The sequence below is a fragment of the Camelus dromedarius genome, chromosome 10 (assembly GCF_036321535.1).
Source record: "Camelus dromedarius isolate mCamDro1 chromosome 10, mCamDro1.pat, whole genome shotgun sequence".
In the NCBI taxonomy this organism is placed as follows: domain Eukaryota; kingdom Metazoa; phylum Chordata; class Mammalia; order Artiodactyla; family Camelidae; genus Camelus; species Camelus dromedarius.
Window position 1 is genome coordinate 57,550,893 of NC_087445.1, and position 14,179 is coordinate 57,565,071.

Below are 14,179 nucleotides of genomic sequence, written 5' to 3' on the forward strand. Positions count from 1 at the left end.
CTGTATCCAAGTCCTTGTCTGCACCTTTTAGTCATTCAATGCCCATCCTCTTGCTTCTGGGTCCCCAGTGCCAGCTGCTTCCCTGCCTCTGCCAAAGGCCAGCGACTCGGTTCTGATCTCAGAACTAGGGCTGGGAGAGGGACCTGGGTGTTTGCAAAGAAAAGACAGGTGCAAGTGTCAGCCCTGCGGGGGAGGGGTTGGAGAAGATAAGATCTAGGGAAACTCTGGTCTCCTGCCCCACCTCACTTCCACACCCTGGCTCTTAGATTCCATTAGAATTGGGTCAGTAGGAAGCACAGCTGGCTTGCACTTCCCCCTGTGCATCCATCACAGACCCCATCCCTGCTCCTGCATCCAGCCTGGGTAAGTAAGTGATGTTCCAGGTTCTCGAAGTCCCCGTGGCAGGAAGCAGCAGGGGAGGGGAGGGCTGAAACAAGGCTGGTGGAGCAGGAGCAGGGCTGGGAGGGGCACGCCAAAGAAGGTGCAATCACAGAGGGGGCCAAAGCCAGAACACGGGCCTGGCAGGCAATGCCAGGGAGATTAATTTGTCTTTGTTCAGGTAGAAAAGTCCTAGTGCTAGAGGGTTTCCTAAGCTGATCCCTTGGCACTGATTTCCAACCTCAAAGTCACATTTAGGTAGAGTGACCACACATCCTGATGTGTCTAGGGTAGCCCCAGTTGAGGCTACTTGATTAGATGCAATTATTAATATCCTCCCTCATTTATTCTCAAAATGTTCTGGTTTGGATGACACACTTTAGTTATCTTATTCTTGGGCTCCTAGGCCTGTGAAGTCAGAGCCACTGTTGGAGAAGGCTGCTGCTCAGTGCTGGCACGGACACTCAGGCTGCATCCTGCCTTCCTCAAATGTTCCATTCTCCTCTCTAGCATCCCTGCCAAGCCACAAACCATCACCCAGCAACTGCTTGTACACCTGCAGAGACAGCGGGCTCACTATCCCCAGAAGAAGACTCTCTTTTATGGGGAAAGCTGTGTTGTAAAAAATAGCAGGATAGATGAATGAATAAAGATGTGGTATATCTGTGTATGTGTGTGTATATAGACACACAATGGAATATTACTCAGCCATAAAAAGAACAAAACCTTGCCATTTGCAGCCACATGGATGGATCTAGAGGATATTATGCTTAGTGAGATAAGTCAGACAAAGGACAACTACCTTGACTTCCCTTATATGTGGAATCTAAAAAACAAAACAAATGAACAAATGAAACAAAATAGAAACAGACTCATAGATACAGAGGACAAACAGGTGGTTGCAGGAGGAGAGTGGGGTGGGAGGCTTGGGCAAAACAGGTAAAGTAATTGAGAGGTACAAACTTCCACTTATAAAATAAATAAGCCACGAGGATGTAATACACAGCTTTAGGAATACAGTCCATACTACTTGTAATAACTCTGTAAGGGGACAGGTGGTTACTAGACTTATTGAGGTGATCATTCCACAGTGTATGCAAATGTCAAATCACTATGTTGTTCACCTGAAACTGACATAACATTATACATCAACTACACTTCAACTAAAAAATGCATAAAAATAAAAGTAGCAAGGTTCAAACCTATGCACAGTATGGTAACAACTAAACAACAGCACCCTTCAGTGAGGAAAGCAGTGGGAGAGGGGGAAACTAGACAACCTGCTGACTCTTCCCTCCCACCTCCTTCCATCTTTACTCAGCAGATGTTAACGGAGTGCGTTTGATGTTTCAGTGCACTGAAGACACAATGGTGAGTTAAAACAGACTCAAATTGAGGACCATTCTACCAAATAACTGGCCTGTACCCTCCAAAAATGTCAAGGTCGTAAAGGACAGAGAAAGGCTGAGGAACTGCTCTAACTGAAGGAGACTAAAGAGACATGACAACTACATGCAGCGCAAGGTCTGGGGTTTTCCTGGCTACAAAGGACACCATTGAGACAACTGGCAAAGTCCGCAGGGCTGTAGATTAGATAACAGTATTGTATCAACACTGAGTCCTTGATTTTAAAAAGTGTACCGTAGTTACACAGGAGAATGTCATTGGTTTTAGGAAATACACAGAAGTATTTCAGGGGGAAAGGAAGAGTCTATAAACGTTCTTCAAATGGTTCAGGAAAAAATAGAGAGAGAGAGAATAATAAAATAATGTGTTAAGATGGTAACATTTGAGGAATCTGGGTTAAGGGTATATGGGAGTTCTTTGTTCTAGTCTTAGAACTTTTCTGTAAGTCTGAATTAGGTCAAAATAAAAAGTCACAAGGAAAAAAATGTCTCAAAAAAAGTGCGTGTGTGTGTGTGTGTTTAAAGAAAGAAAGACCCTGATTTCACAGAGCTCATAGTGCAGCTGGGGAGACAGGTACTAATACAAACAATTACACTCATTAAGCACAAAATTGCAACTGTGAAAAGCGCCGTAAAAGGAGAGAGCTCTGGTGGTATGAGTGTTTAGAGCCGGCAGTTTTACCCACATCAGTAAGGCGGCGGGGGGGGGGGGGGGGGAGCATCTGCAATCGTGGAGCCAAGGCCCAAAGCATGAGCCAATTTGGCGGGGGAAGAGACACACGAAGGTTGCAGGCTCTCACTGGCTCTGTGGCAAGTGAGGTGAGAGCAGTGAAAGCACGGGGACCAAAGCAGACACACAGGGGCCTGCGGTGGGGTGGCCAACATAAGTTCTGTCTTCTATTCTAAGAGCCATAGGGGGCGGTTTGGAAAGACCCGCTTGGCCGCAGCAGAGAACAGGCTGGCACAGGAGAAGCACGTAGGGTCCGCCGTAGCAGTGGTACTGATGCGGGCTGCCTCCGTGAAGAACATCGTGAATGATTTTTCTTCTGCTCTCTGACACCTTCATTCTCTACAACAACCATGGATGAACTGGATAACCAGACAGGGGGCGGGGACGGCGGGAGGGGGGAAAGTGGGCAAGGCCTGAGCTCAGGCTGTCATCTTCCTCACTCTGGGCCCACCAGGGGTTCGGGTCCAGGGACGTTTGACAGCTGCTGGCTGTCTCTCTCACCAGGACCCTCCAGTCTAGACTGAGGCTGACTCACCTGAGGGAAGCAGGGCCCAGGGCCGGGTCTTCGAACCCTTCTCTCCAAGTCAGACCAGTGCCTTTCATCAACACGGCATCCAGCTGGCCCTGGCCCCTTTCTGGGCCTGGCTCCTGCCCCTTGGAATATCCCTTTAGCCCTGTGAGCTAGGACCTGGAGCGCTGCCCTGGGAGCAGGCCATCACTGGAGACAGCACTCTTAGCATCGACTGCTAAACAGAGCGCCCGTCTGCGGGTCAAGGGCCCGACCACAAAGGGGAGGGGACCCTTTTCCGTGCCAAGTACTGCCTTAGGGGGTTTTCAGTCATTAGTTCCTTTCAAATGGTCAATTTAACGGAAACAGGTTCTATTATTATCCTCATTTTACAGTCAAATATTTGTCTAGGAACAGACTTGAGTTCAAATCTTGGCTGTCCACGTAGAGCAATGTGCCCTTTTTGTAGTCACTTAATCTCTCCAAGCCTCAGTTTTCTCATCCCATCTGTAAACTGGGGCTGGTAAATATTAGCAAGATGCTGGAGCTAGAAGGTACAATTTATTCCCTTTGGAGGCTCCAATAGCCTCAGTATGGAAAATTCACTTCAAACTACACATTGCTTAAATATTTACTAAAAACTTGTGTATCCTGACAGTAAATCATGGGACCTGAATTTTCCAGGACTATCCCAATTTCAAATCCTCTGTCCTAACTTTCCACATAAACCATCGAAATGTCTCAAAAATTCCACTCTCTCGGTATCCAAACAACACCTCCCAGGCCTCCTCTTGCACAAAGACGCAGCACAAACATTCTTTCTGAGATGACAGATCCCAATCTTTGGTTCAGAAAATATAGTCAGTGGAGCCCTGCTGGCCCCCTAAAGGAAGCAGGGTCAGGGAGAAAAATCCGGGGCAGTCAGCACTCCATCACCACTCTCAGACTCGGCTGCTTCCCGGCACATCCATGTGAACCGCAGCCAGGAGAAGCTGTACCATGATCAGAGCATTATCCAGAGAGGGACACAGACTGGGGAGATGAGTTCTGCCCCCACCTGCCTACCCAGGGACACGTACCCAGGGAGGCAGCATGGCCCAAGGGTTGCTACGAAGACTGAGTGAGTTAATGTTTGGACAGCACTCAGAACAGTGCCTGACAGCCACTAAGTACCACATCAGTGTTTAATAACTAAAACCAGAGGTATCCCTGGCAGACGGTGCTCATGCCTGAGACAGCCCAGAGGCATCGCTCCTATGCAGGGGAAACAAGGAGAATGGGCATTTACTCCTGGGGTGAGTGAGGCCAGATCCCTGTTCACAGATGGGGGGGTACACTAACTATAGGGGGTGGGTCCTGCATTAGTAAGGTCAAGAGGCTGGACCTGGGAAGAGTCACCACTCCTGAAATACAAGAGGTCTCTTTATGCCTCTGAGTCTTTGCATCGGCTGTTCTGTCTGTCCCCTGACTAGCATCTTTTCCTACTTTAAAGGCTGAAGTCAAATGCCAACTACTCCCTATGGTGGTCCCAAATGTCCATCAGAATGAATGGCTGCCTCCCCTGGTCTCTCTTGCAACTAGATTTATATCCTTTTCTTTTTAAATTGAAGTAGAGTTGATTTACAATGTTGTGTTAGTTTTGAGTGTACAGCAAAGTGATTCAGTTACACACACACACACACACACACACATATATTCTTTTTCAAATTCTGTACCCTCCTTTAAAGCAGATAGATAGATATTTGGCACAAGCACACCCAGGTGCATACCCACACACACACACACACACACACACAACGTCAGTCTTCACAACTCTGCCATGAATCCTTCCAAGACAGGGGCTCAGCATTCATCTCTATAACCCAAGGGCCTGACACACAGGATAGGCTCAATAAAGGTCTGAATTTGTTGTTAAATTTGTGCTCACAGCTGGTCTTCCCCTGGAGGCGGAAGGCTATTACAGGTGGATACATAACCAAAAGCTATGTAGATGCAAGATCTCGGGGTCTTGGAACCCAGAACCTGATCAGATTTCAGCCAGGGACCTACCAAGCACTCCCTTTAGTTCGTCCTCAGGTAGATGAAAGGAGACACCTGTGAGATCAGAGTCTGCAGTTGCTGGGACCCAGACCCAGTGCAGAGTGGACACTGGCCAGGTCTGGTCTAGTCTCTATTAGAGCTGGTAAGAAGAGCCTAGGCTTGGGAAGCTACACCAGCTGGCTGCCCCGCCTGCCCAGCCCGTCAAGGCCAGGGGATTGCCTTCAGCCCCTGAGAAGAGATGAAGAGGGATGGCCCTGCTTTCCAGGACCGTTGTCTGATGGAAGGAAGGGGAGCACGGAATTTTTTTATGGTCAATAGGTACTCCCCTAGAGAGAGAGGGAAGGACCACAGAAGGCCGGTCCCCTCCCAGCATGCCACAAACCCTGGGGATGGACGTAGGGTCCATGTTTTCCTGTTCCCTTCAATCCCCAAAACCAAGCCCCTCTAGCAGGTTATGTCCATTTTAGAAAACAGAATCCTTGTGTGCTTGGACCTGAGGTTCAGAAGGTCCCAGTGTGTCCCTCTTGCTCCTGGTCCCACACCACCTTTGCTAGCTCAGCATCCTCATCTGCAAGAGGGGAGAGGGACCACCCTTAAATTAAACAATACACATGGGACCTCCCAGTTCAGTAAACGATCAAGGAGTCGGTCTCAATCCCCTGAGACCAATTACCAGCTTGGAACCCCAGCTTCTTTCAGGGATAAGATTCGTCTCTGACCAGGTTCCTGACACTTGAATGGGAATGTTAAAAGCAACCAGAATTACTTCTCTATGATAAAATGTGGAAAGGAGGGCTCAGGGAAAGGACGGTGAAGCAGTGTGGGATACTGAATATGACTCTGTGTTAACTGAGGTTCTTTCTCCCACCCTAAGCTGTCCCTGAGTGCCTGCCCTCTCCTGGCAGAGAAGTTCCCCAGGCATCCCGGGGCTCAGTGGAGTCCACTGGCCCACTCCACATCCCCGCCCAGCACTGCATCTGCCTATAGAAGCGGCTCAATAAATGCTTGCTGAATAGAATGCCTCAGCCACTCCAGCCACTCTGAGATGCCTTTAGTAACTTGAACTTTTACATTCCAGCTAATGTCTAATTTGCATACATGAGTTGGTTTTAGGAGATGGCAAATCACCAGAGAAAACACAGGATCAATACAGAGTATTAGGCATGTTTTATTCTACTCTAATTCTCTGCAAATTGGTATTCCATTAACTGCATGTGGGATTTATGGGAGCTCACTATAAACTAGAATATTTAACTAGAATGACCTACTCTCTGTCAGATAATAGCTTACTGTTGTTAATTTTCAACTAGTCAGAAAGGTTTCCAGCTCCCAATCTACTTTACATCTTGATTTAATCATCAGGAAGGCCATCTATTTGGAAGTCTCCGTACAATAAGCAGCCTGATGCAGAAGAAACAGACCTGCCTGTGGAACCAGAAGACCTGAGTTACAGCCCAGCTATACCACATCCCATGTAATTGGCCGCTCAAAGCCTCAATTTTCTCATCTGTAAAACGGGAATAATACCAGAGTCGACGCATGTGGATGCACATTGTGCAGTTCTACAAGGCTATACAAAGGTTGTTTATCACAGTAAAAACATAAGATGAAATTCTCAAACAACTCAGGCTAATGACAGAAAGCAGGGTGGTTCTGAATTGGTGGCTCTAAAGGGACAGCAAGGGAAAATTTGCTCCCCCCCCCAAGGGGCAGAGGGGACATTTGGGCATGTCTGGAAGCATTTTTGGTTGGCACAACTGAGGGAGAGGGATTGCTACTGGAATCTACTGGGTAGAGACCAAAAATGCTGCTAAACATCCTACAACACATAGAACAGGCCCCACAACAAAATTATTAAATCCCAAATGTTAACAGTGCCAAAGTTAAAAAACCCTCATCTAAATAATCACTGAAAGTTGGGTTTGGGAGCTTTTTAGAACAGAAATCTTCCTAACCAGGCTTTACTCTCAAGCATCATCTGCTTAAACATTTGCAAGATGGATCATCTTGCAAAACAGCTCTTTTGGAAGTAAAGCTGAACAGCCAACTTCTGGAGTTTCTGAATGTATAAAACTGCTTCTAAAGAAGATGCTCTCCAATTACAATTCAGCTAAATTGTTTTTCCAAAGATTTCAGTAGAAGTTCTCCTGGGCATAAAGACAGGGTCTGTCACTCTGCCACCAGGCCCTGAAGATGCTTTCCTAATTCTAATTTCCTGGTGAAATGGGAGCCACGAGGGTCTCTAAACGAATTAAATTCACATCACGCCAACTGCTCGCTTGCTTTGTGCTGGGCACGGTGCCAAACACCTCCACATAATTTATCCCACTTAATCCACCCAACAACCCAGTGAGGTGGGCATTACTACCGGCTGTTTGCAGGGGAGGAAACCAAGGATCAGAGAGGTTAGATAACTCGCCCAAGGTCACCAGCTGACCAAGGGGGAGTCCAACCTGAACGGAGGTCTCCGGTTTCCAAGTCACAAGCTTTTTCCACCACCTCGGAAAACCCAGGTGTCAAGTTGTCTCAACTTCCCATGAATTTTTAAGGCAACCGCAACTTCTCGTAAGTTCAGGTTGCTGAAAATGGGAATTTCCGGGGGACTGGGCGCTCTCACATACACTCCCCCACTGCAGCTGTTTCACCGCAGGTACCTGATAAATCACTCCAAATCACCCGCGGAACAGCGAGGATTTATTGGCGCTGGAGTTCGTGCCAGGCCCAGGAAATGCCATCTTTGAAAGCCGAGAGGCGGATTCGCCCTGGGAGCCGAGATCTGGCCGCCGAGCTTGGCTGGCTCCCCGCGGGCTGTGTGCCCACTCTGCGCCCGGGGCTGGGGTCGCGGTGGCGCTGGGCCTTCCCGGATCGCCGGCCGCTCGGACTCCGCGGGTCGCGTCCGTCCCTGCCGGGTCGGAGCGCACGCCCACGCCCCGCCGCCGCCGCCGCCGCGTCCCGGCCGTTCTCCCGCCCCAGACAGAGCCCCACCCGGCCTGGCCGGCTCCCTCCCGCCCCGGCCCCGCCAGGTGAGCGCGGCCGGGGCGCCCCCTCCCCGCCCCGACGAGTCGCCGGGACCCGGGGCCGCCGCGTCCGCCAGCCCGCCCGCGCATTCGCCGCGCGGCTGGGGACGGGTGGGGGCGGGGCGGCGCCGATCGCGACCCGGGCCCCGGATCGCCCCGCGCCCTGCCCCCGGCCCGCGGGGGTCGCGCCGGCCAGTACCTGCAGCATCCGGGGGCGCGGGGCGCCCAGGTAGGTCGCGCGTGCGGGCGGCGCGGAAGCTCGCTCGCGGCGCGACCTGGCTGCCGTCTGAGCATGCCCAGTGCCTCCCGCGGGCGGCTCCCGCCGGCCCGGCTGGCCGCGACGGGCCCGCGCGCCGGGCGGGGGGCGGGAGCCCGGGCTCTCCTGCGGGCCGCCCCCGCCCCCCACCCGGGTCCAGCGCGTTCGGACGCGTCTTCCAAGGCCACTGGGGCTTTCCTGCAGAGTTCCGTGCGGCCCGGTGTCCCCTCGCGCATGCACGAAGGCATTCGTTCCACAAGCATTTATTGGGCACCTATTGTGGGTCCAACCGCCCCAGTGACTTTATGCCTAGGAATGTCAAGCAGCCGGCGCTCAACAAATCTTTGAAATGAGGAGGAGTCCTGCCCAGCTTGGGTCCTGCTGACTCCCAATGCAGTGCTCTCCTCGTTCCACTAGTAAGCTTTCAGGCTTAAACCTCTTCCCAAGGCTTATGGGTCCCTTACCTGATCTGTTCTCTTGCTTTCCTGCAGCCCCATGAGCACCTTTCTGTCCACCAAACACTCAGAACTTGTTTAGTCACAGGACGTTTGCACATACCTGTCCTCTCCTGTGTGGGACGTCTTTGCCCAGCTTTTCACGTGGCTCGAAACTTCTCACTGTACTTTACGTCCTCCTTGCAGAGGCCTTCGCTGACCACCTTTTAACTTAGCCCCCTGCTCCTAGACACTCTCCATGTCCTCACTTTATTTTCTTCACATTTATCACTATCCATTAATTCATCCAACAAATAATTATTGATCATCTACTCTGATTCTTCACGTGTGGTGAACAGACAAAAATCCTGTCCCCTGCTGGAGTTTGGTGGAAGAGAGGCAGGTGATAGACAATAAACATGTGTGTAAGCAAACTACATAGTAGAAGGTGTAAGTTTTAGGAGGGGAAAAGAACGAGGGTAAGGAGACTTGGGGTCTCGTTGGGGTGGAGCGAGTGCAATCTTCAATGAAGTGGTCAGATCGAGCCCTTAAGGAGGTGACGTTTCAGCCACGCAGATAAATTGGGAATAGCATTCCTGGCAGAGGGATCAGATAGTGCAGTGCAGAGGCTAAGGCCAAGGACTGCTTAGGCAATAAAATACCATGCAGGGCTGAGTGGCAGCAGGAGGTCGGCAACTGCCTTTTCCCTGATTTGCTTACTTCTTATTGTGTATTCACCTCTGGAATTTCAGCTTTGGGGCTGTAGCCCTGCCTGTCTTCACTACAGTGTCCCAGCCCCTACAACAACACCTGGCACACAGTAGGTGCTCAAAAACTATTTATTCAATGCATATGTGAATGAAGGGATGGAATAGTCACTGGAACCATCCAGTCCTGACCGGTGGTCCAGGGGCCTAGTCGGCCCGGGGTCATTCGGCGGCAGCCGGCAACACGTGGTGCCAGACTTCGATTCTGGTTCCCAAGTTGCACTTCTCTGGGTAGCACCCCGGTAAAGGTCGCAGCCGGAGCGCCGCGTGGGGGGAATTTCAATCCAGCCAGGGAATCCCAGGAACAGGACACGCCCCGCGCCCCGCCCCGCGCCCCGCCCCGCGCCCGACCGCGGGTCGCAAGCAAAACCTGGAACGACAGCGCCCGCCCAGCACCGCTGGGACGGCGGGGAGCGCACTGGGCATGCTCAGAGCCGGGCGGGAGCCCGAGCGCCCGGGAGGAGGGGCCTCCTGGGAGGGCGGGCGACGCCCCCCACGCAGAGCCCGCCGGACCCTCAGCCGTTCTGGGTTCCCGCCTCTAAGTAGGGTGACGTCTAGGGGCATTTTTCCTCAAAGCCCAGAGGGAAAGCTGGAATTCAGAATCCGCGAAAGGCATTCTCCGTCCTCTCCCAGCGGCTGTGTGTTCTGGGGTAAGCACCTCACCCACTCTGTGCCTCAAATAATACGAATACCTACCACTTCCGTTTGGACAGTGTGTGAGGAAGAATGAAACCAAGGACATGAGCATGTTTAGTCCACTTTAAAGCTCCATTTCTTGAGTGTTTACCTCAGCTATCTGTCATCCTCATACCAGTTTGTCAAGTGCTTAGATGAGGAAACCGAGGTTAGTAAACATGAGTTCCTGGAGTTGTCCCAATTTGCCTTCCCCTAGAAACTAGGCTGAAGCTACCTTTCCTTTCCTCACAGTCAACAGTCATTAGCTTAAACAATGTTCTCAAATTCGAGCTAAAAAATATCCATACACCTAAGGGAAAGACCTGAATCTTTTTAAAAATAGTGCATTTCAAATCACCATAACGGAAACAAAAACAAAAGGAATCTTCCCCAAATAAATGCTCACAAATAGAGGGATAATTAATTAGGTTATGGTATATTTGTTGAAATAATAACGATTTTACACTAAACTCGACCATGTTGCAACAGGAGGAAACTTACAGTGCAATGTTAAGTGAAAAAAAGCTGAAAACACAAATACCCTGTTGAATGGAAACATGGGGAAATGTAAATAGTCTGATTTGGGGTAGTGAGGTTGATTTTTCTTTTTAAGTTTATTGTCACGGTGTTGTGTTTGCCATGATAAACATTTAAAAGATAAAATCAAAAATTCTCGAAGTTTTGTGTGTCTAGTAACAATCATAACAACAATAATCCCATATTTTACACATACTCTGTACAGTCACGCTGTAAAGTGGAAGTTTTTAGCTCAGTTCTACAGGAAAGGAAACAATCCAGCAGCCTTTCACAACTAGTAAGAGACAGGGTCAGAATTTGAATGCAACTTGGATTGACTTAGAAGCCAGGGTTTTAGATTTTATAATGGTGCCTCTCTGTGGGGTAGCTTACCATATTGATCACAAGAAGAACTACATATCATTTCATTTTGTGTCTTTTGCCTTATTTTCTCTGCCCTTTGATGTGTTTATAGGCTACAGATTACCTTTAAATGTTCGGGTCTCCTGTTACTGTTTTATTCTTGGGGCCAAAATATTGAAGTCCCTCCTTTTAAGCTGTTGCACCAGGAGTGGCGTGATGTTATTATCGGCACTGACAGTTGATCTTATATCATAAGCTCCCAAACCTTCTGCAAATAGGGCCTTTGGATGGACACATAATCTTCTTAGTCTATATGCTTGAACCTAGCCAGATCTAGAGCAAGTAGAGGCCCAGTCAAAAACGGGGCTATACCAAGCCTCATATAATGGGTTACTGTTCTTGGGCAATCAATTTGGAGGCAGAATCCCAGCCAAATGGAACCACATGGTCCGTGGGCTCCTCAGGACTGTGCTGTGATGAAAAAGTAAGACCTAGACCTAATAGCCTGATGACGTTTGCCTATAGAAAGCCAGGGCCCTGAAAGCGGCCCTCCTATTGCTGCTAAGCTAAGAAGAGCCCGCTCTCTCTTTTAATTGTGCTGGTAAGTAGACTGTGCCTGGCCCAGAAACCATTCAGCAAACAACAAGGAACACGAAAGGCCAAAGAGGGTCATTTTGTTGGAGAGGAAGATATGCCACAAACCCAATAAGCATCACTGATAAGGACCAGATTCAAACAAGTTAAGAGGAAGGAGGTGAACAACTGGATATAGTTATTAGCAGCATTCCCAGAAGCTGCCATTTAGGCAGAAAATATGGTGCCAAGTACTGCACATAGGCAGTTGGCTGGGGGCATTTATAGAAAGAATTTCCTGGAAGAATCACTGATTGTCATTCATATGAAGGCTCAGGAAGTCTGGGCACCACGTGGACTGTTTTCAGTGATTTACAAGGCAGGGCTCCCAGCTGAGATGCTAATGCTCATCAATTATTTGTGCTGTTAATGCAAGCTCAGGAAAGGCCCAAGCATCGGTAAATATGTGGGCAAATGGTGCTGTTATAAAGACAAGTGTAAAGAATAGGAGGTAAGATTATATGCATGGTGTGGCTTCAACTGTGTGAATGCTGAGGTTCTATGATATAAAATTGCCATTTTGTAGGTCAGCAATGGTTGAACGCCAGCAACTTCCTGTATTCCAACTTAATAGAAATAGGACTAGAAAGAAATGCATCAAAATATGAATGATGGCTATGTCTGAGTATTGCATTCATAAGCAGAGATACAAAATACAGAAGGTATCTTTTACAGATCAAGGGAATCTCAATTCTTTGGGCATCAATTTGTTTCTATGTTTTTATGGTTCCCTAAGTCTTCTTTTATGGTAAGTGTGTTTCTTCTATTATCAGGAGAAATGAAACAAACTTGAAAGTTGGCAAGCCAAAGAAAATGAGGCAAAGGGAGGGAAAATGGCTACTCTGGAACCGTACAAAAATGTGAGAGGTTCCTTTCACAGAGGCCTGTCCACAGGTGTGCAGTGGTGTCCAGGAGGGAGGGAGAGGAAGAAACAGTCAGTGATCAAGTCAGGAGCCTGCGGAGACATGTTAGTCTGACTTGGGACTCCCCCCCTTATCCTCTCAGCTTGTGTTGTTAGAATTCTTGAACCTTATGGATCTCACTTTGAGAAACACAAATTTTTGAGTGTAAAGTTTTAGCTGTTGAAGAATGTCTTTCCATTGCAAATTATCACTGCCCAAGGAGGAGTTTTGTCTGTTAAACTGATGAGCAAATTGAACACAAGTACAAGAGCAGAGAGGAGGTGATCGTTGTTCATTCATTCATTCATTCATTAGATATTTATGAAACACCTACTGTGTGTCAGGCACTGCTCTAAATGCGTGGGAGACATGCTGAACAAAATAAACACCAATTTCTGCTCCTGTGAGTGTGCATTCTACTAGGGCAAGCCAGAAAGCAAACAACAAACATGATAAATAAGTGAATGTTATTTTATGTGTACAGACCAAGGGTAAAGGTGATAAGGAGAGTGATGGAGGTGGGGTGGGTGGGGAGTTACAATTTTAAATAGGATTGAGAAATTTAATCACTTAAGCAAATATTTAAGCAAAGACCTGAAGGAGATGAGGGAGTTATTCATGCAGGTATCTGGGGGAAGAATCTTCTGGGCAGAGGGAGTATGCAGTACAAAGTCCCTTAAGGGAGCCTACCTAGAGTACGGAGGCTGGTGGGGGAAGAGGAGGAAGCTGCACGGGATGAAGCCAAAGAGGTACCAGGGGCCAGAACCTGAGGGCCCTCCCCTTGTCACCCCCAGGAAGGACTCAGCCTTTCAGTCTGAGCGAGACGAAAGCCAAGTCAATGTAATGGTTGCCATATGCACTTGTCAACACATCAAAAGCTAGATTGTCCCTTTGAATAGGGGAACCGAAATCATACAGCAGCCCTCCATTGTAAAGGAGGCAGCCTAGGATCCAGATTACACATTTATTTTTAATATTAACATAGAAACTGAAAAATAACATTGAACGATTATTTCAGAGGGTTCTCAGACCTTCAAGAACACCTGAGTGAACCCTCAGGGATACACAGACCTGAGTTTTAAAAACACCCTTCTGGTGCACATGCTGTAGATACGCCAGAGGACCAAAAGGACCATAGTAGCCCCATCAACCATCACACAGATTTGCTGCTACATGTAAAATGGAAACGTTAGTCTAGGGACTTTGAGATCTGGTTCTGAAGGGAAGAGAAACAACGAGAAATGCAGAGAGTGAAAGTCGGTGTCCTGAACTGTGAACTGTGGCTGGAGATATTTAAGCCATGGCCTGCCCTGAAAGGAGTGGTGTCAGCTTACAAAATCCAGGGAGAATGGGTTTAAGTCTCCCAACCACACCTTGAAGGTTCATATGCCCGACAACCAAAGGAGAGAGAGAAAAACACCCAGGTGAGGTAGGAGAGTCCACACATAGGTCATGGCTATGAAAAATCAGCAATGATAAAGGAAACACTCAGGATTTCCTTCATAGAAGACTCTGGGGAAAAGAGTCAGAAACAATACTGTAGGCAGCATTTTT

The 14,179-nt window shown here is 48.6% G+C and overlaps 1 protein-coding gene across 3 annotated transcripts in view; it reads right to left on the minus strand.

Moving 5' to 3' along the window:
• The window catches only part of PTPN3 (protein tyrosine phosphatase non-receptor type 3), a 131,193-nt gene that overhangs the window by 91,738 nt on the left and 25,276 nt on the right, over positions 1–14,179 (minus strand). Inside the window, exon 1 of one of the 3 annotated variants that reach the window (XM_031450163.2) lies at positions 8,279–8,368. The exons of 1 other annotated variant lie outside the window; for it this stretch is intronic. The gene's annotated coding sequence lies outside the window, so the exon portion shown is untranslated. Of the gene's footprint in view, positions 1–7,716; positions 7,913–8,278; positions 8,369–14,179 lie in introns of those variants that run through there. One more of the 3 variants, XM_031450164.2, reaches the window with a different exon arrangement.